Source organism: Schistocerca americana, chromosome 5, assembly GCF_021461395.2.
Source record: "Schistocerca americana isolate TAMUIC-IGC-003095 chromosome 5, iqSchAmer2.1, whole genome shotgun sequence".
Lineage (NCBI taxonomy): Eukaryota > Metazoa > Arthropoda > Insecta > Orthoptera > Acrididae > Schistocerca > Schistocerca americana.
The window spans coordinates 733,722,039-733,742,836 of NC_060123.1; positions in this window are offsets into that span (position 1 = coordinate 733,722,039).

The window sequence follows — 20,798 nt, forward strand, 5'->3', positions numbered from 1 at the left end:
CCCTGTGAGACCAGTATTAGTTTCCGATACACCACTGGAGGTTCAATGAATTCCTTGGACATTCACATTGACGATGAAACACTGAAATTACATCGGAATTAAATACAAAAGGCACAATGCCGCCTTAAGTACAAGAATAGAGACTCTTCTTACAGTCTGCGTTTTGAGCATTCCCTGTGAGACCAGTATTAGTTTCCGATACACAACTGGAGGTTCAATGAAATCCTTGGACATACACATTGACGCTGAAACACTGAAATTACATCGGAATTAAATACAAAAGGAACAATGCCGCCTTAAGTACAAGAATAGAGACTCTTCTTACCGTCGGTGCTTTGAGCATTCCCTGTGAGACCAGTATTAGCGTCCGCTACACGTCTGCAGGTTCGATTTATTCCTTGGACCTTCACATTGACGATGAAACACAGAAATGGCATCGGAATTAAATACAAAAGGCACAATGCCGCCTTAAGTACAAGAATAGAGAATCTTCTTACAGTCGTTGCATTCAGCATTCCCTGTGAGACCAGTACTAGTTTCCGATACACCACTGCAAGTTCAATGTATTCCTTGGACCTTCACATTGACGATGAAACACAGAAATCGCATCGGAATCAAATACAAAAGGCACAATGCCGCCTTAAGTACAAGAATAGAGACTCTTCTTACAGTCGGTGCTTTGAGCATTCCCTGTGAGACCAGTATTGGTTTCCGCTACACCTCTGCAGGTTCAATTAATTCCTTGCACATTCACATTGACGATGAAACACTGAAATTACATCGGAATTAAATACAAAAGGAACAATGCCGCCTTAAGTACAAGAATAGAGACTCTTCTTACCGTCAGTGCTTTGAGCATTCCCTGTGAGACCAGTATTAGTTTCCGATACACCACTGGAGGTTCAATGAATTCCTTGGACATTCACATTGACGATGAAACACTGAAATTACTTCGGAATTATATACAAAAGGCACAATGCCGCCTTAAGTACAAGAATAGAGACTCTTCTTACACTCTGTGTTTTGAGCATTCCCTGTGAGACCAGTATTATTTTCCGATACACCACTGGAGGTGCAATGAATTCCTTGGATATATACATTGACGATGAATCACTGAAATTATATCGGAATTAAGTACAAAAGAACAATGCCGCCTTAAATACAAAAATAGAGACACTTCTTACCGTCGGTGCTTTGAGCATTCCCTGTGCGACCAGTATTAGTTTCCGCTACACCTCTGCAGGTTCAGTTTATTCCTTGGACCTTCACATTGACGATGAATCACAGAAATGGCATCGGAATTAAATACAAAAGGCACAATGCCGCCTTCAGTACAAGAATAGAGACTCTTCTTACAGTCTGTGTTTTGAGCATTCCCTGTGAGACCAGTATTAGTTTCCGATACACCACTGGAGGTTCAATGAATTCCTTGGACATTCACATTGACGATGAAACACTGAAATTACATCGGAATTAAATTGGAAAGGCACAATGCCGCCTTAAGTACAAGAATAGAGACTCTTCTTACAGTCTGTATTTTGAGCATTCCCTGTGAGACCAGTATTAGTTTCCGATACACCACTGGAGGTTCAATGAATTCCTTGGACTTACACATTGACGATGAAACACTGAAATTACATCGGAATTAAATACAAAAGGAACAATGCCGCCTTAAGTTTAAGATTAGAGACTCTTCTTAACGCCGGTGCTTTGAGCATTCCCTGTGAGACCAGTATTAGTTTCCGCTACACCTCTGCAGGTTCGGTTTATTCCTTGGACCTTCACATTGACGATGAATCACAGAAATGGCACCGGAATTAAATACAAAAGGCACAATACCGCCCTAAGTTCAAGAACAGAGACACTTCTTACAGTCGGTGCTTTCAGAATTCCCTGTGAGACCAGTATTAGTTTCCGACACACCACTGGAGGTTCAATTAATTCCTTGGACATTCACATTGTCGATGAATCACTGAAATTACATCGGAAGTAAATACAAAAGGCACAATGCCGCCTTAAGTACAAGAATAGAGACTCTTCTTACAGTCGGTGCTTTGAGCATTCCCTGTGAGACCAGAAATAGAATCCGATACACCACTGCAGGTTCAATCTATTCCTTGGACATACACATTGACGATGAAACACAGAAATCGCATCGGAATCAAATACAAAAGGCACAATCCCGCCTTAATTACAAGAATAGATACTCTTCTTACGGTCGGTGGTTTGAGCATTCCCTGTGAGACCAGTATTGGTTTCCGATACACCACTGGAGGTTCAATGAATTCCTTGGACATTCACATTGACGATGAAACACTGAAATTACATCGGAATTAAATACAGAAGGCACAATACCGCCTTAAGTACAAGAATAGAGACTCTTCTGACAGTCGGTGCTTTGAGCATTCCCAGTGAGACCAGTATCAGTTTCCGCTACACCTCTGCAGGTTCAGTTTATTCCGTGGACCTTCACATTGACGATGAAACACAGAAATGGCATCGGAATTAAATACAAAAGGCACAATGCCGCCTTAAGTACAAGAATAGAGACTCTTGTTACAGTCGGTGCTTTGAGCATTCCCTGTGAGACCAGTATTAGTTTCCGATACACCACTGCAGGTTCAATGTATTCCTTGGACCTTCACATTGACGATGAATAACAGAAATCGCATCGGAATCAAATACAAGAGGCACAATGCCGCCTTAAGTACAAGAATAGAGCCTCTTCTTACAGTGGTGCTTTGAGCATTCCCTGTGAGACCAGTAATTGAGTCCGATACACCACTGCAGGTTCAATCTATTCCTTGGACATACACATCGACGATGAAACACAGAAATGGCATCGGAATTAAATACAAAAGGCACAATGCCGCCTTAAGTACAAGAATAGAGACTCTTCTTACAGTCGGTGCTTTGAGCATTCCCTGTGAGACCAGTATTAGTTTCCGATACACCACTGCAGGTTCAATGTATTCCTTGGACCTTCACATTGACGATGAAACTCAGATATGGCATCGGAATTAAATACAAAAGGCACAATGCCGCCTTAAGTACAAGAATAGAGACTCTTCTTACAGTCGGTGCTTTGAGCATTCCCTGTGACACAAGTATTAGTTTCCGATACACCACTGCAGGTTCAATGTATTCCTTGGACCTTCACATTGACGATGAAACACAGAAATGGCATCGGAATTAAATCCAAAACGCACAATGCTGCCTTAACTACAAGAATAGAGACTCTTCTTACAGTCGGTGCTTTGAGCATTCCCTGTGAGACCAGTATTAGTTTCCGCTACACCTCTGCATGTTCAGTTTATTCTTTGGACCTTCACATTGACGATGAAACACAGAAATGGCATCGGAATTACATCAAAAGGCACAATGCCGCCTTAAGTACAAGAATAGAGATTCTTCTTACAGTCGGTGCTTTGAGCATTCACTGTGAGACCAGTAATAGTATCCGATACACCACTGCAGGTTCAATCTATTCCTTGGACATACACATTGACGATCAAACACAGAAATTGCATCGGAATTAAATACAAAAGGAACAATGCCGGCTTAAGTACAAGAATAGAGACACTTCTTACAGTCGGTGCTTTGAGCATTCCATGTGAGACCAGTAATAGTATCCGATACACTACTGCACTTCCAATCTATTCCTTGGACATACACATTGACGATGAAACACAGAAATTACATCGGAATTAAATACAAAAGGAACAATGCCGCCTTAAGTACAAGAATAGAGACTCTTCTTACCGTCGGTGCTTTGAGCATTCCCTGTGAGACCAGTATTAGTTTCCGATACACCACTGGAGGTTCAATGAATTCCTTGGACATTCACATTGACGATGAAACACTGAAATTACATCGGAATTAAATACAAAAGGCACAATGCCGCCTTAAGTACAAGAATAGAGACTCTTCTTACAGTCTGCGTTTTGAGCATTCCTTGTGAGACCAGTATTAGTTTCCGAAACACAACTGGAGGTTCAATGAAATCCTTGGACATACACATTGACGATGAAACACTGAAATTACATCGGAATTAAATACAAAAGGAACAATGCTGCCTTAAATACAAAAATAGAGACTCTTCTTACCGTCGGTGCTTTGAGCATTCCCTGTGAGACCAGTATTAGTGTCCGCTACACCTCTGCAGGTTCGATTTATTCCTTGGACCTTCACATTGACGATGAAACACAGAAATGGCATCGGAATTAAATACAAAAGGCACAATGCCGCCTTAAGTACAAGAATAGAGAATCTTCTTACAGTCGTTGCATTCAGCATTCCCTGTGAGACCAGTACTAGTTTCCGATACACCACTGCAGGTTCAATGTATTCCTTGGACATTCACATTGACGATGAAACACTGAAATTACATCGGAATTAAATACAAAAGGCACAATGCCGCCTTAAGTACAAGAATAGAGACTCTTCCTACAGTCTGCGTTTTGAGCATTCCCTGTGAGACCAGTATTAGTTTCCGAAACACAACTGGAGGTTCAATGAAATCCTTGGACATACACATTGACGATGAAACACTGAAATTACATCGGAATTAAATACAAAAGGAACAATGCCGCCTTAAATACAAAAATAGAGACTCTTCTTACCGTCGGTGCTTTGAGCATTCCCTGTGAGACCAATAATAGTATCTGATACTCCACTGCAGGTTCAATCTATTCCTTGGACATACACATTGACGATGAAACACAGAAATGGCATCGGAATTAAATCCAAAACGCACAATGCCGCCTTAAGTACAAGAATAGAGACTCTTCTTACAGTCGGTGCTTTGAGCATTCCCTGTGAGACCAGTATTAGTTTCCGCTACACCTCTGCAGGTTCAATTAATTCCTTGGACATTCACATTGACGATGAAACACTGAAATTACATCGGAATTAAATACAAAAGGAACAATGCCGCCTTAAGTACAAGAATAGAGACTCTTCTTACCGTCGGTGCTTTGAGCATTCCCTGTGAGACCAGTATTAGTTTCCGATACACCACTGGAGGTTCAATGAATTCCTTGGACATTCACATTGACGATGAAACACTGAAATTACTTCGGAAATATATACAAAAGGCACAATGCCGCCTTAAGCACAAGAATAGAGACTCTTCTTACAGTCTGTGTTTTGAGCATTCCCTGTGAGACCAGTATTAGTTTCCGATACACCACTGGAGGTGCAATGAATTCCTTGGATATATACATTGACGATGAAACACTGAAATTATATCGGAATTAAATACAAAAGAACAATGCCGCATTAAATACAAAAATAGAGACTCTTCTTACCGTCGGTGCTTTGAGCATTCCCTGTGGGACCAGTATTAGTTTCCGCTACACCTCTGCAGGTTCAGTTTATTCCTTGGACCTTCACATTGACGATGAATCACAGAAATGGCATCGGAATTAAATACAAAGGGCACAATGCCGCCTTCAGTACAAGAATAGAGACTCTTCTTACAGTCTGTGTTTTGAGCATTCCCTTTGAGACCAGTATTAGTTTCCGATACACCACTGGCGGTTCAATGAAATCCTTGGACATTCACATTGACGATGAAACACAGAAATGGCATCGGAATTAAATCCAAAACGCACAATGCTGCCTTAAGTACAAGAATAGAGACTCTTCTTACAGTCGGTGCTTTGAGCATTCCCTGTGAGACCAGTATTAGTTTCCGCTACACCTCTGCATGTTCAGTTTATTCCTTGGAGCTTCACATTGACGATGAAACACAGAAATCGCATCGGAATCAAATACAAAAGGCACAATGCCGCCTTAAGTACAAGAATAGAGACTCTTATTACAGTCGGTGCTTTAAGCATTCCCTGTGAGACCAGTAATAGTATTCGATACACCACTGCAGGTTCAATCTATTCCTTGGACATACACATTGACGATGAAACACTGAAATTACATCGGAATTAAATACATAAGGAACAATGCCGCCTTAACTACAAGAATAGAGACTCTTCTTACCGTCGGTGTTTGAGCATTCCCTGTGAGACCAGTATTAGTCTCCGATAAACCACTGCAGGTTGAATGTATTCCTTGGACATACACATTGACGATGAAACACTGAAACTACATCGGAATTAAATACAAAGGGCACAATGACGCCTTAACTACAAGATGAATGAGACTTCTTGGAGTCTGTGCTTTGATCCTTTCCTGTGAGACCAGTATTCGTTTCCGATATACCACTGCAGGTTAAATGTATTCCTTGGACCTTCACATTGACGATGAAACACAGAAATCGCATCGGAATTAAATACCAAAGGCACAATGCCGCCATAAGTACATGAATATAGACTCTTCTTACCGTCGGTGCTTTGAGCATTCCCTATGAGACCAGTAATAGTATCCAATACACCACTGCAGGTTCAATCTATTCCTTGGACATACACATTGACGATGAAACACAGAAATGGCACCGGAATTAAATACAAGAGGCACAATGCCGCCTTAAGTACAAGAACAGAGACTCTGCTTACAGTCGGTGCTTTCAGCATTCCCTGTGAGACCCGTATTAGTTTCCGATACACCACTGCAGGTTCAATGTATTCCTTGGACCTTCACATTGACGATGAAACACAGAAATGGCATCGGAATTAAATACAAAAGGCACAATGCCGCCTTAAGTACAAGAATAGAGACTCTTCTTACCGTCAGTGCTTAGAGCATTCCCTGTGTGACCAGTATTAGTTTCCGAAACACCACTGCAGGTTCAATCTATTCCTTGGACATACACATTGACGATGAAACACAGAAATCGCATCGGAATCAAATACAAAAGACACAATGCCACCTTAAGTACAAGAATAGAGACTCTTCTTACAGTCGGTGCTTTGAGCATTCCCCGTGAGACCTGTAATAGTATCCGATGCACCACTGCAGGTTCAATCTATTCCTTGGACATACACATTGACGATGAAACACAGAAATGGCACCGGAATTACATACAAAAGGCACAATGCCGCCTTAAGTACAAGAACAGAGACTCTTCTTACAGTCGGTGCTTTCAGCATTCCCTGTGAGACCAGTAATGGTTTCCGATACGCCACTGCAGGTTCAATGTATTTCTTGGACCTTCACATTGACGATGAAACACAGAAATCGCATCGGAATCAAATACAAAAGGCACAAAGCCGCCTTAAGTACAAGAATAGAGACTCTTCTTACAGTCGGTGCTTTGAGCATTCCCTGTGAGACCAGAAATAGAACCCGATACACCACTGCTGGTTCAATCTATTCCTTGGACATACACATTGACGATGAAACACAGAAATGGCATCGGAATTAAATACAAAAGGAACAATGCCGCCTTAAGTACAAGAATAGAGACTCTTCTTACCGTCGGTGCTTAGAGCATTCCCTGTGAGACCAGTATTAGTATCCGAAACACCACTGCAGGTTCAATCTATTCCTTGGACATACACATTGACGATGAAACACAGAAATCGCATCGGAATCAAATACAAAAGGCAAAATGCCGCCTTAAGTACAAGAATAGAGACTCTTCTTACAGTCGGTACTTTGAGCATTCCCCGTGAGACCTGTAATAGTATCCGATACACCACTGCAGGTTCAATCTATTCCTTGGACATACACATTGACGATGAAACACAGAAATGGCACCGGAATTACATACAAAAGGCACAATGCCGCCTTAAGTACAAGAACAGAGACTCTTCTTACAGTCGGTGCTTTCAGCATTCCCTGTGAGACCAGTAATGGTTTCCGATACACCACTGCAGGTTCAATGTATTTCTTGGACCTTCACATTGACGATGAAACACAGAAATCGCATCGGAATCAAATACAAAAGGCACAAAGCCGCCTTAAGTACAAGAATAGAGACTCTTCTTACAGTCGGTGCTTTGAGCATTCCCTGTGAGACCAGAAATAGAACCCGATACACCACTGATGGTTCAATCTATTCCTTGGACATACACATTGACGATGAAACACAGAAATTTCATCGGAATTAAATACAAAAGGAACAATGCCGCCTTAAGTACAAGAATAGATACTCTTCTTACGGTCGGTGGTTTGAGCATTCCCTGTGAGACCAGTATTGGTTTCCGATACACCACTGGAGGTTTATCGAATTCCTTGGACATTCACATTGACGATGAAACACTGAAATTACATCGGAATTAAATACAAAAGGCACAATGCCGCCTTAAGTACAAGAATAGAGACTCTTCTTACAGTCGGTGCCTTGAGCATTCCCTGTGAGACCAGTATTAGTTTCCGCTACACCTCTGCAGGTTCAGTTTATTCCTTGGACCTTCACATTGACGATGAAACACAGAAATGGCATCGGAATTAAATACAAAAGGCACAATGCCTCCCTAGGTACAAGAATAGAGACTTTTCTTACAGTCGGTGCTTTCAGCATTCACTGTGCGACCAGTATTAGTTTCCGATACACCACTGCATGTTCAATGTATTCCTTGGACCTTCACATTGACGATGAAACACAGAAATCGCATCGAAATCAAATACAAAAGGCACAATGCAGCCTTAAGTACAAGAAAAGAGACTCTTCTTACAGTCGGTGTTTTGGGCATTCCCTGTGAGACCAGTAATAGTATCCGATACATCACTGCAGGTTCAATCTATTCCTTGGACATACACATTGACGATGAAACACAGAAATGGCATTGGAATTAAATACAAAAGCCACAATGCCGCCTTAAGTACAAGAATAGAGACTCTTGTTACAGTAGTTGCTTTGAGCATTCCCTGTGAGACCAGTATTAGTTTCCGATACACCACTGCAGGTTCAATGTATTCCTTGGACCTTCACATTGACGATGAAACTCAGAAATGGCATCTGAATTAAATACAAAAGGCACAATGCCGCCATAAGTACAAGAATAGAGACTCTTCTTACAGTCGGTGCTTTGAGCATTCCCTGTGACACAAGTATTAGTTTCCGATACACCACTGCAGGTTCAATGTATGTCTCGGACCTTCACATTGACGAAGAAACACAGAAATGGCATCGGAATTAAATCCAAAACGCCCAATGCTGCCCTAAGTACAAGAATAGAGTCTCTTCTTACAGTCGGTGCTTTGAGCATTCCCTGTGAGACCAGTTATAGTATCCGATACACCACTGCAGGTTCAATGTATTCCTTGGACCTTCACATTGACGATGAAACACAGAAATGGCATCGGAATTAAATACAAAAGGCACAATGCCCCCTTAAGTACAAGATTAGAGACTCTACTTACAGTCGGTGCTTTGAGCATTCTCTGTGAGACCAGTATTAGTTTCCGATACACCACTGCAGGTTCAATGTATTCCTTGGACCCTCACATAACGATGGAACACAGAAATCGCATCGGAATCAAATACAAAAGGCACAATGCCGCCTTAAGTACAAGAATAGAGACTCTTCTTCCAGTCGGTGCTTTAAGCATTCCCTGTGAGACCAGTAATAGTATCCGATACACCACTGCAGGTTCAATCTATTCCTTGGACATACACATTGACGATGAAACACTGAAATTTAATCGGAATTATATACAAAAGGAACAATGCCGCCTTAACAACAAGAATAGAGACTCTTCTTACCGTCGGTGCTTTGAGCATTCCCTGTGAGACCAGTATTAGTTTCCGATACACCACTGGAGGTTCAATGAATTCCTTGGACATACACATTGACGATGAAACACTGAAATTACATCGGAATTAAGTACTAAAGGCACAATGCCGCCTTAAGTACAAGAATAGAGACTCTTCTTACAGTCGGTGCTTTGAGCATTCCCTGTGAGACCAGTATTAGTTTCCGATACACCACTGCAGGTTCAATCTATTATTTGGACATACATATTGACGATGAAACACAGAAATGGCATCGGAATTAAATACAAAAGGCACAATGCCGCCTTAAGTACAAGAATAGAGACTCTTCTTACAGTCGGTGCTTTGAGCATTCCCTGTGAGACCAGTATTAGTTTCCGATACACCACTGCAGGTTCAATGTATTCCTTGGACCTTCACAATGACGATGAAACACAGAAATCGCATCGGAATCAAATACAAAAGGCACAATGCCGCCTTAAGTACAAGAATAGAGACTCTTCTTACAGTCGGTGCTTTGAGCATTCCCTGTGAGACCAGTAATAGTATCCGATACACCACTGCAGGTTCAATCTATTCCTTGGACATACATGTTGACGATGAAACACAGAAATTACATCGGAATTAAATACAAATGGAACAATGCCGCCTTAAGTACTAGAATAGAGACTCTTCTTACCGTCGAATGTTTGAGCATTCCCTGTGAGACAAGTATTAGTTTCCGCTACACCTCTGCAGGTTCGGTTTATTCCTTGGACCTTCACATTGACGATGATTCACAGAAATGGCATCGGAATTAAATGCAAAAGGCACAATGCCGCCTTCAGTACAAGAATAGAGACTCTTCTTAAAGTCGATGCTTTGAGCAGTCCCTGTGAGACCAGTAATAGTATCCGATACACCACTGCAGGTTCAATCTATTCCTTGGACATACACATTGACGATGAAACACAGAAATGGCACCGGGATTAAATACAAAAGGCACAATGCCGCCCTAAGTTCAAGAACAGAGACTTTTCTTACAGTCGGTGCTTTCAGCATTCCCTGTGAGACCAGTATTAGTTTCCGATACACCACTGGAGGTTCAATTAATTCCTTGGACATTCACATTGACGATGAAACACTTAAATTACATCGGAATTAAATACAAAAGGCACAATGCCGCCTTAAGTACAAGAATGGAGAATCTTCTTACAGTCGGTGCTTTGAGCATTCCCTGTGAGACCAGAAATAGAATCCGATACACCACTGCAGGTTCAATCTATTCCTTGGACATACACATTGACGATGAAACACAGAAATGGCACCGGAATTACATACAAAAGGCACAATGCCGCCTTAAGTACAAGAACAGAGACTCTTCTTACAGTCGGTGCTTTCAGCATTCCCTGTGAGACCAGTAATGGTTTCCGATACACCACTGCAGGTTCAATGTATTTCTTGGACCTTCACATTGACGATGAAACACAGAAATCGCATCGGAATCAAATACAAAAGGCACAAAGCCGCCTTAAGTACAAGAATAGAGACTCTTCTTACAGTCGGTGCTTTGAGCATTCCCTGTGAGACCAGAAATAGAACCCGATACACCACTGATGGTTCAATCTATTCCTTGGACATACACATTGACGATGAAACACAGAAATTTCATCGGAATTAAATACAAAAGGAACAATGCCGCCTTAAGTACAAGAATAGATACTCTTCTTACGGTCGGTGGTTTGAGCATTCCCTGTGAGACCAGTATTGGTTTCCGATACACCACTGGAGGTTTATCGAATTCCTTGGACATTCACATTGACGATGAAACACTGAAATTACATCGGAATTAAATACAAAAGGCACAATGCCGCCTTAAGTACAAGAATAGAGACTCTTCTTACAGTCGGTGCCTTGAGCATTCCCTGTGAGACCAGTATTAGTTTCCGCTACACCTCTGCAGGTTCAGTTTATTCCTTGGACCTTCACATTGACGATGAAACACAGAAATGGCATCGGAATTAAATACAAAAGGCACAATGCCTCCCTAGGTACAAGAATAGAGACTTTTCTTACAGTCGGTGCTTTCAGCATTCACTGTGCGACCAGTATTAGTTTCCGATACACCACTGCATGTTCAATGTATTCCTTGGACCTTCACATTGACGATGAAACACAGAAATCGCATCGAAATCAAATACAAAAGGCACAATGCAGCCTTAAGTACAAGAAAAGAGACTCTTCTTACAGTCGGTGTTTTGGGCATTCCCTGTGAGACCAGTAATAGTATCCGATACATCACTGCAGGTTCAATCTATTCCTTGGACATACACATTGACGATGAAACACAGAAATGGCATTGGAATTAAATACAAAAGCCACAATGCCGCCTTAAGTACAAGAATAGAGACTCTTGTTACAGTAGTTGCTTTGAGCATTCCCTGTGAGACCAGTATTAGTTTCCGATACACCACTGCAGGTTCAATGTATTCCTTGGACCTTCACATTGACGATGAAACTCAGAAATGGCATCTGAATTAAATACAAAAGGCACAATGCCGCCATAAGTACAAGAATAGAGACTCTTCTTACAGTCGGTGCTTTGAGCATTCCCTGTGACACAAGTATTAGTTTCCGATACACCACTGCAGGTTCAATGTATGTCTCGGACCTTCACATTGACGATGAAACACAGAAATGGCATCGGAATTAAATCCAAAACGCCCAATGCTGCCTTAAGTACAAGAATAGAGTCTCTTCTTACAGTCGGTGCTTTGAGCATTCCCTGTGAGACCAGTTATAGTATCCGATACACCACTGCAGGTTCAATGTATTCCTTGGACCTTCACATTGACGATGAAACACAGAAATGGCATCGGAATTAAATACAAAAGGCACAATGCCCCCTTAAGTACAAGATTAGAGACTCTACTTACAGTCGGTGCTTTGAGCATTCTCTGTGAGACCAGTATTAGTTTCCGATACACCACTGCAGGTTCAATGTATTCCTTGGACCCTCACATTACGATGGAACACAGAAATCGCATCGGAATCAAATACAAAAGGCACAATGCCGCCTTAAGTACAAGAATAGAGACTCTTCTTCCAGTCGGTGCTTTAAGCATTCCCTGTGAGACCAGTAATAGTATCCGATACACCACTGCAGGTTCAATCTATTCCTTGGACATACACATTGACGATGAAACACTGAAATTTAATCGGAATTATATACAAAAGGAACAATGCCGCCTTAACAACAAGAATAGAGACTCTTCTTACCGTCGGTGCTTTGAGCATTCCCTGTGAGACCAGTATTAGTTTCCGATACACCACTGGAGGTTCAATGAATTCCTTGGACATACACATTGACGATGAAACACTGAAATTACATCGGAATTAAGTACTAAAGGCACAATGCCGCCTTAAGTACAAGAATAGAGACTCTTCTTACAGTCGGTGCTTTGAGCATTCCCTGTGAGACCAGTATTAGTTTCCGATACACCACTGCAGGTTCAATCTATTATTTGGACATACATATTGACGATGAAACACAGAAATGGCATCGGAATTAAATACAACAGGCACAATGCCGCCTTAAGTACAAGAATAGAGACTCTTCTTACAGTCGGTGCTTTGAGCATTCCCTGTGAGACCAGTATTAGTTTCCGATACACCACTGCAGGTTCAATGTATTCCTTGGACCTTCACAATGACGATGAAACACAGAAATCGCATCGGAATCAAATACAAAAGGCACAATGCCGCCTTAAGTACAAGAATAGAGACTCTTCTTACAGTCGGTGCTTTGAGCATTCCCTGTGAGACCAGTAATAGTATCCGATACACCACTGCGGGTTCAATCTATTCCTTGGACATACATGTTGACGATGAAACACAGAAATTACATCGGAATTAAATACAAATGGAACAATGCCGCCTTAAGTACTAGAATAGAGACTCTTCTTACCGTCGAATGTTTGAGCATTCCCTGTGAGACAAGTATTAGTTTCCGCTACACCTCTGCAGGTTCGGTTTATTCCTTGGACCTTCACATTGACGATGATTCACAGAAATGGCATCGGAATTAAATGCAAAAGGCACAATGCCGCCTTCAGTACAAGAATAGAGACTCTTCTTAAAGTCGATGCTTTGAGCAGTCCCTGTGAGACCAGTAATAGTATCCGATACACCACTGCAGGTTCAATCTATTCCTTGGACATACACATTGACGATGAAACACAGAAATGGCACCGGGATTAAATACAAAAGGCACAATGCCGCCCTAAGTTCAAGAACAGAGACTTTTCTTACAGTCGGTGCTTTCAGCATTCCCTGTGAGACCAGTATTAGTTTCCGATACACCACTGGAGGTTCAATTAATTCCTTGGACATTCACATTGACGATGAAACACTTAAATTACATCGGAATTAAATACAAAAGGCACAATGCCGCCTTAAGTACAAGAATGGAGAATCTTCTTACAGTCGGTGCTTTGAGCATTCCCTGTGAGACCAGAAATAGAATCCGATACACCACTGCAGGTTCAATCTATTCCTTGGACATACACATTGACGATGAAACACAGAAATCGCATGGAATCAAATACAAAAGGCACAATGCCGCCTTAAGTACAAAAATAGAGACTCTTCTTACAGTCGGTGCTTTGAGCATTCCCTGTGAGACCAGTAATAGTATCCGATACACCACTGCAGGTTCAATCTATTCCTTGGACATACACATTGACGATGAAACACAGAAATGGCACCTGAATTAAATACAAAAGGCACAATGCCGCCTTAAGTACAAGTATTGAGACTCTACTTACAGTCGGTGCTTTCAGCATTCCCTGTGAGACCAGTATTAGTTTAGGATACACCACTGCAGGTTCAATGTATTCCTTGGACCTTCACATTGACGATGAAACACAGAAATCGCATCGGAATCAAATACAAAATTCACAAAGCCGCCTTAAGTACAAGAATAGAGACTCTTCTTACAGTCGGTGCTTTGAGCATTCCCTGTGAGACCAGAAATAGTATCCGATACACCACTGCAGGTTCAGTCTATTCCTTGGACATACACATTGACGATGAAACACAGAAATGGCATCGGAATTAAATACAAAAGGAACAATGCCACCTTAAGTACAAGAATAGATACTCTTCTTACGGTCGGTGGTTTGAGCATTCCCTGTGAGACCAGTATTGGTTTCCGATACACCACTGCTGGTTCAATGTATTCCTTGGACCTTCACATTGGCGATGAAACACAGAAATGGCATCGGAATTAAATACAAAACGCACAATGCTGCCTTAAGTACAAGAATAGAGACTCTTCTTACAGACGGTGCTTTGAGCATTCCCTGTGAGACCAGTATTAGTTTCCGCTACACCTCTGCAGGTTCCGTTTATTCCTTGGACCTTCACATTGATGATGAAACACAGAAATGGCATCGGAATTAAATACAAAAGGCACAATGCCGCCTTAAGTACAAGATTAGAGACTCTACTTACAGTCGTTGCTTTGAGCATTCTCTGTGAGACCAGTATTAGTTTCCGATACACCACTGCAGGTTCAATGTATTCCTTGGACCTTCACATTGACGATGAAACACAGAAATCGCATCGGAATCAAATACAAAAGGCACAATGCCGCCTTAAGTACAAGAATAGAGACTCTTATTACAGTCGCTGCTTTAAGCATTCCCTGTGAGACCAGTAATAGTATCCGATACACCACTGCAGGTTCAATCTATTCCTTGGACATACACATTGACGATGAAACGCAGAAATGGCACCGGAATTAAATACAAAAGGCACAATGCCGCCTTAAGTACAAGTATGGAGACTCTACTTACAGTCGGTGCTTTCAGCATTCCCTGTGAGACCAGTATTAGTTTCCGATACACCACTGCAGGTTCAATGTATTCCTTGGACCTTCACATTGACGATGAAACACAGAAATCGCATCGGAATCAAATACAAAATTCACAAAGCCGCCTTAAGTACAAGAATAGAGACTCTTCTTACAGTCGGTGCTTTAAGCATTCCCTGTGAGACCAGAAATAGTATCCGATACACCACTGCAGGTTCAATCTATTCCTTGGACATACACATTGACGATGAAACACAGAAATGGCATCGGAATTAAATACAAAAGGAACAATGCCACCTTAAGTACAAGAATAGATACTCTTCTTACGGTCGGTGGTTTGAGCATTCCCTGTGAGACCAGTATTGGTTTCCGATACACCACTGCAGGTTCAATGTATTCCTTGGACCTTCACATTGACGATGAAACTCAGATATGGCATCGGAATTAAATACAAAGGGCACAATGACGCCTTAACTACAAGATGAATGAGACTTCTTGGAGTCTGTGCTTTGATCCTTTCCTGTGAGACCAGTATTAGTTTCTGATATACCACTGCAGGTTAAATGTATTCCTTGGACCTTCACATTGACGATGAAACACAGAAATCGCATCGGAATTAAATACCAAAGCCACAATGCCGCCTTAAGTACATGAATAGAGACTCTTCTTACCGTCGGTGCTTTGAGCATTCCCTGTGAGACCAGTAATCGTATCCAATACACCACTGCAGGTTCAATCTATTCCTTGGACATACACATTGACGATGAAACACAGAAATGGCACCGGAATTAAATACAAGAGGCACAATGCCGCCTTAAGTACAAGAACAGAGACTCTTCTTCCAGTCGGTGCTTTCAGCATTCCCTGTGAGACCAGTATTAGTTTCCGATACACCACTGCAGGTTCAATGTATTCCTTGGACCTTCACTTTGACGATGAAACACAGATATCGCATCGGAATCAAATACAAAAGGCACAATGCCGCCTTAAGTACAAGAATAGAGACTCTTCTTACAGTCGGTGTTTTGAGCAATCCCTGTGAGACCAGTAATAGTATCCGATACACCACTGCAGGTTCAATCTATTCCTTGGACATACACATTGACGATGAAACACAGAAATCGCATCGGAATCAAATACAAAAGGCACAATGCCGCCTTAAGTACAAGAATAGAGACTCTTCTTACAGTCGGTGCTTTGAGCATTCCCTGTGAGACCTGTAATAGTATCCGATACACCACTGCAGGTTCAATCTATTCCTTGGACATACACATTGACGATGAAACACAGAAATGGCACCGGAATCAAGTACAAAAGGCACAAAGCCGCCTTAAGTACAAGAATAGAGACTCTTCTTACAGTCGGTGCTTTGAGCATTCCCTGTGAGACCAGAAATAGAACCCGATACACCACTGCTGGTTCAATCTATTCCTTGGACATACACATTGACGATGAAACACAGAAATGGCATCGGAATTAAATACAAAAGGAACAATGCCGCCTTAAGTACAAGAATAGATACTCTTCTTACGGTCGGTGGTTTGAGCATTCCCTGTGAGACCAGTATTGGTTTCCGATACACCACTGGAGGTTTAATGAATTCCTTGGACATTGACATTGACGATGAAACACTGAAATTACATCGGAATTAAATACAAATGGAACAATGCCGCCTTAAGTACTAGAATAGAGACTCTTCTTACCGTCGGTTGTTTGAGCATTCCCTGTAAGACCAGTATTAGTTTCCGATACACCACTGCAGGTCCAATGTATTCCTTGGACCTTCACATTTACGATGAAATACAGAAATGGCATTGGAATTAAATCCATAACGCACAATGCCGCCTTAAGTACAAGTATAGAGACCCTTCTTACAGTCGGTGGTTTTAGCATTCCCTGAGAGACCAGAATTAGTTTCCGCTACACCTCTGCAGGTTCAGTTTATTCCTTTTACCTTCACATTGACGATGAAACACAGAAATCGCATCGGAATCAAATATAAAAGGCACAATGCCGCCTTAAGTAAAAGAAAAGAGACTCTTCTTACAGTCGGTGTTTTGAGCATTCCCTGTGAGACCAGTAATAGTATCCGATACACCACTGCAGGTTCAATCCATTCCTTGGACATACACATTGTCGATGAAACACAGAAATGGCATCGGAATTAAATACAAAACTCACAATGCCGCCTTAAGTACAAGAATAGAGACTCTTGTTACAGTCGGTGCTTTGAGCATTCCCTGTGAGACCAGTATTAGTTTCCGATACACCACTGCAGGTTCAATGTATTCCTTGGACCTTCACATTGACGATGAATAACAGAAATCGTATCGGAATCAAATACAAGAGGCACAATGCCGCCTTAAGTACAAGAATAGAGACTCTTCTTACAGTCGGTGCTTTGAGCATTCCCTGAGAGACCAGTAATAGTATCCGATACACCACTGCTGGTTCAATCTATTCCTTGGACCTTCACATTGACGATGAAACACAGAAATGGCATTGGAATTAAATACAAAAGGCACAATGCCGCCTTAAGTACAAGAATAGAGACTCTACTTACAGTCGGTGCTTTGAGCATTCTCTGTGAGACCAGTATTAGTTTCCGATACACCACTGCAGGTTCAATGTATTCCTTGGACCTTCACATTGACGATGGAACACAGAAATCGCATCGGAATCAAATACAAAAGGACAATGCCGCCTTAACTACAAGAATAGAGACTCTTCCTACCGTCGGTGCTTTGAGCATTCCCTGTGAGACCAGTATTAGTTTCCGATGCACCACTGCAGGTTGAATGTGTTCCTTGGACATACACATTGACGATGAAACACTGAAATTACATCGGAATTAAATACAAAGAGCACAATGACGCCTTAATTACAAGAAGAATGAGACTTCTTGGAGTCTGTGCTTTGATCCTTTCCTGTGAGACCAGTATTAGTTTCCGATATACCACTGCAGGTTAAATGTATTCCTTGGACCTTCACATTGACGATGAAACACAGAAATTGCATCGGAATTAAATACCAAAGGCACAATGCCGCCTTAAGTACAAGAATGGAGACTCTTCTTACCGTCGGTGCTTTGAGCATTCCCTGTGAGACCAGTATTAGTTTCCGATACACCACTGGAGGTTCAATGAATTCCTTGGACATACACATTGACGATGAAACACTGAAATTACATCGGAATTAAGTACTAAAGGCACAATGCCGCCTTAAGTACAAGAATAGAGACTCTTCTTACAGTCGGTGCTTTGAGCATTCCCTGTGAGACCAGTATTAGTTTCCGATACACCACTGCAGGTTCAATCTATTCCTTGGACATACACATTGACGATGAAACACAGAAATGGCATCGGAATTAAATACAAAAGGCACAATGCCGCCTTAAGTACAAGAATAGAGACTCTTCTTACAGTCGGTGCTTTGAGCATTCCCTGTGAGACCAGTATTAGTTTCCGATACACCACTGCAGGTTCAATGTATCCCTTAGACCTTCACATTGACGATGAAACACAGAAATCGCATCGGAATCAAATACAAAAGGCACAATGCCGCCTTAAGTACAACAATAGAGACTCTTCTTACAGTCGGTGTTTGAGCATTCCCTTTGAGACCAGTAATAGTATCCGATACACCACTGCAGGTTCAATCTATTCCTTGGACATACACATTGACGATGAAACACAGAAATTACATCGGAATTAAATACAAAAGGAACAATGCCGCCTTAAGTACAAGAATAGAGACTCTTCTTACGGTCGGTGGTTTGAGCATTCCCTGTGAGACCAGTATTGGTTTTCGATACACCACTGGAGGTTAAATGAATTCCTTGGACATTCACATTGACGATGAAACACTGAAATTACATCGGAATTAAATGCAAAAGGCACAATGCCGCCTTAAGTACAAGAATAGAGACTCTTCTTACAGTCGGTGCTTTGAGCATTCCATGTGAGACCAGTAACAGTATACGATACACCACTGCAGGTTCAATCTATTCCTTGGACATACACATTGACGATGAAACACAGAAATTACATCGGAATTAAATACAAAAGGAACAATGCCGCCTTATGTACAAGAATAGAGACTCTTCTTACCGTCGGTGCTTTAAGCATTCTCTGTGAGACCAGTATTAGTTTCCGATACACCACTGGAACTTCAAAGAATTCCTTCGACATTCACTTTGACGGTGAAACACTGAAATTACATCGGAATTAAATACAAAAGGCACAATGCCGCCTTAAGTACAAGAGTAGAGACTCATCTTACAGTCGGATCTTTGAGCATTCCCTGTGAGACCAGTAATAGTATCCGATACACCACTGCAGGTTCAATCTATTCCTTGGACATACATGTTGACGATGAAACACAGAAATTACATCGGAATTAAATACAAAAGGAACAATGCCGCCTTAAGTACTAGAATAGAGACTCTTCTTACCGTCGGTTGTTTGAGCATTCCCTGTAAGACCAATATTAGAGTCCGATACACCACTGCAGGTTCAATGTATTCCTTGGACCTTCACATTGACGATGAAATACAGAAATGGCATTGGAATTAAATCCAAAACGCACAATGCCGCCTTAAGTACAAGAATAGAGACTCTTCTTACAGTCGGTGGTTTGAGCATTCCCTGAGAGACCAGAATTAGTTTCCGCTACACCTCTGCAGGTTCAGTTTATTCCTTTTACCTTCACATTGACGATGAAACACAGAAATCGCATCGGAATCAAATACAAAAGGCACAATGCCGTCTTAAGTACAAGAAAAGAGACTCTTCTTACAGTCGGTGCTTTGAGCATTCCCTGTGAGACCAGTAATAGTATCCGATACACCACTGCAGGTTGAATGTATTCCTTGGACATACACATTGACAATGAAACACAGAAATGGCATCGGAATTAAATACAAAAGGCACAATGCCGCCTTAAGAACAAGAATAGAGACTCTTCTTACAGTCGGTGCTTTGAGCATTCCCTGTGAGACCAGTATTACTTTCCGATACACCACTGCAGGTTCAATGTATTCCTTGGACCTTCACATTGACGATGAAACTCAGAAATGGCATCGGAATTAAATACAAAAGGCACAATGCCGCCTTAAGTACAAGAATAGAGACTCTTCTTACAGTCGGTGCTTTGAGCATTCCCTGTGACACAAGTATTAGTTTCCGATACACCACTGCAGGTTCAATGTATGCCTTGGACCTTCACATTGACGATGAAACACAGAAATTGCATCGGAATTTAATCCAAAACGCACAATGCTGCCTTAAGTACAAGAATAGAGTCTCTTCTTGCAGTCGGTGCTTTGAG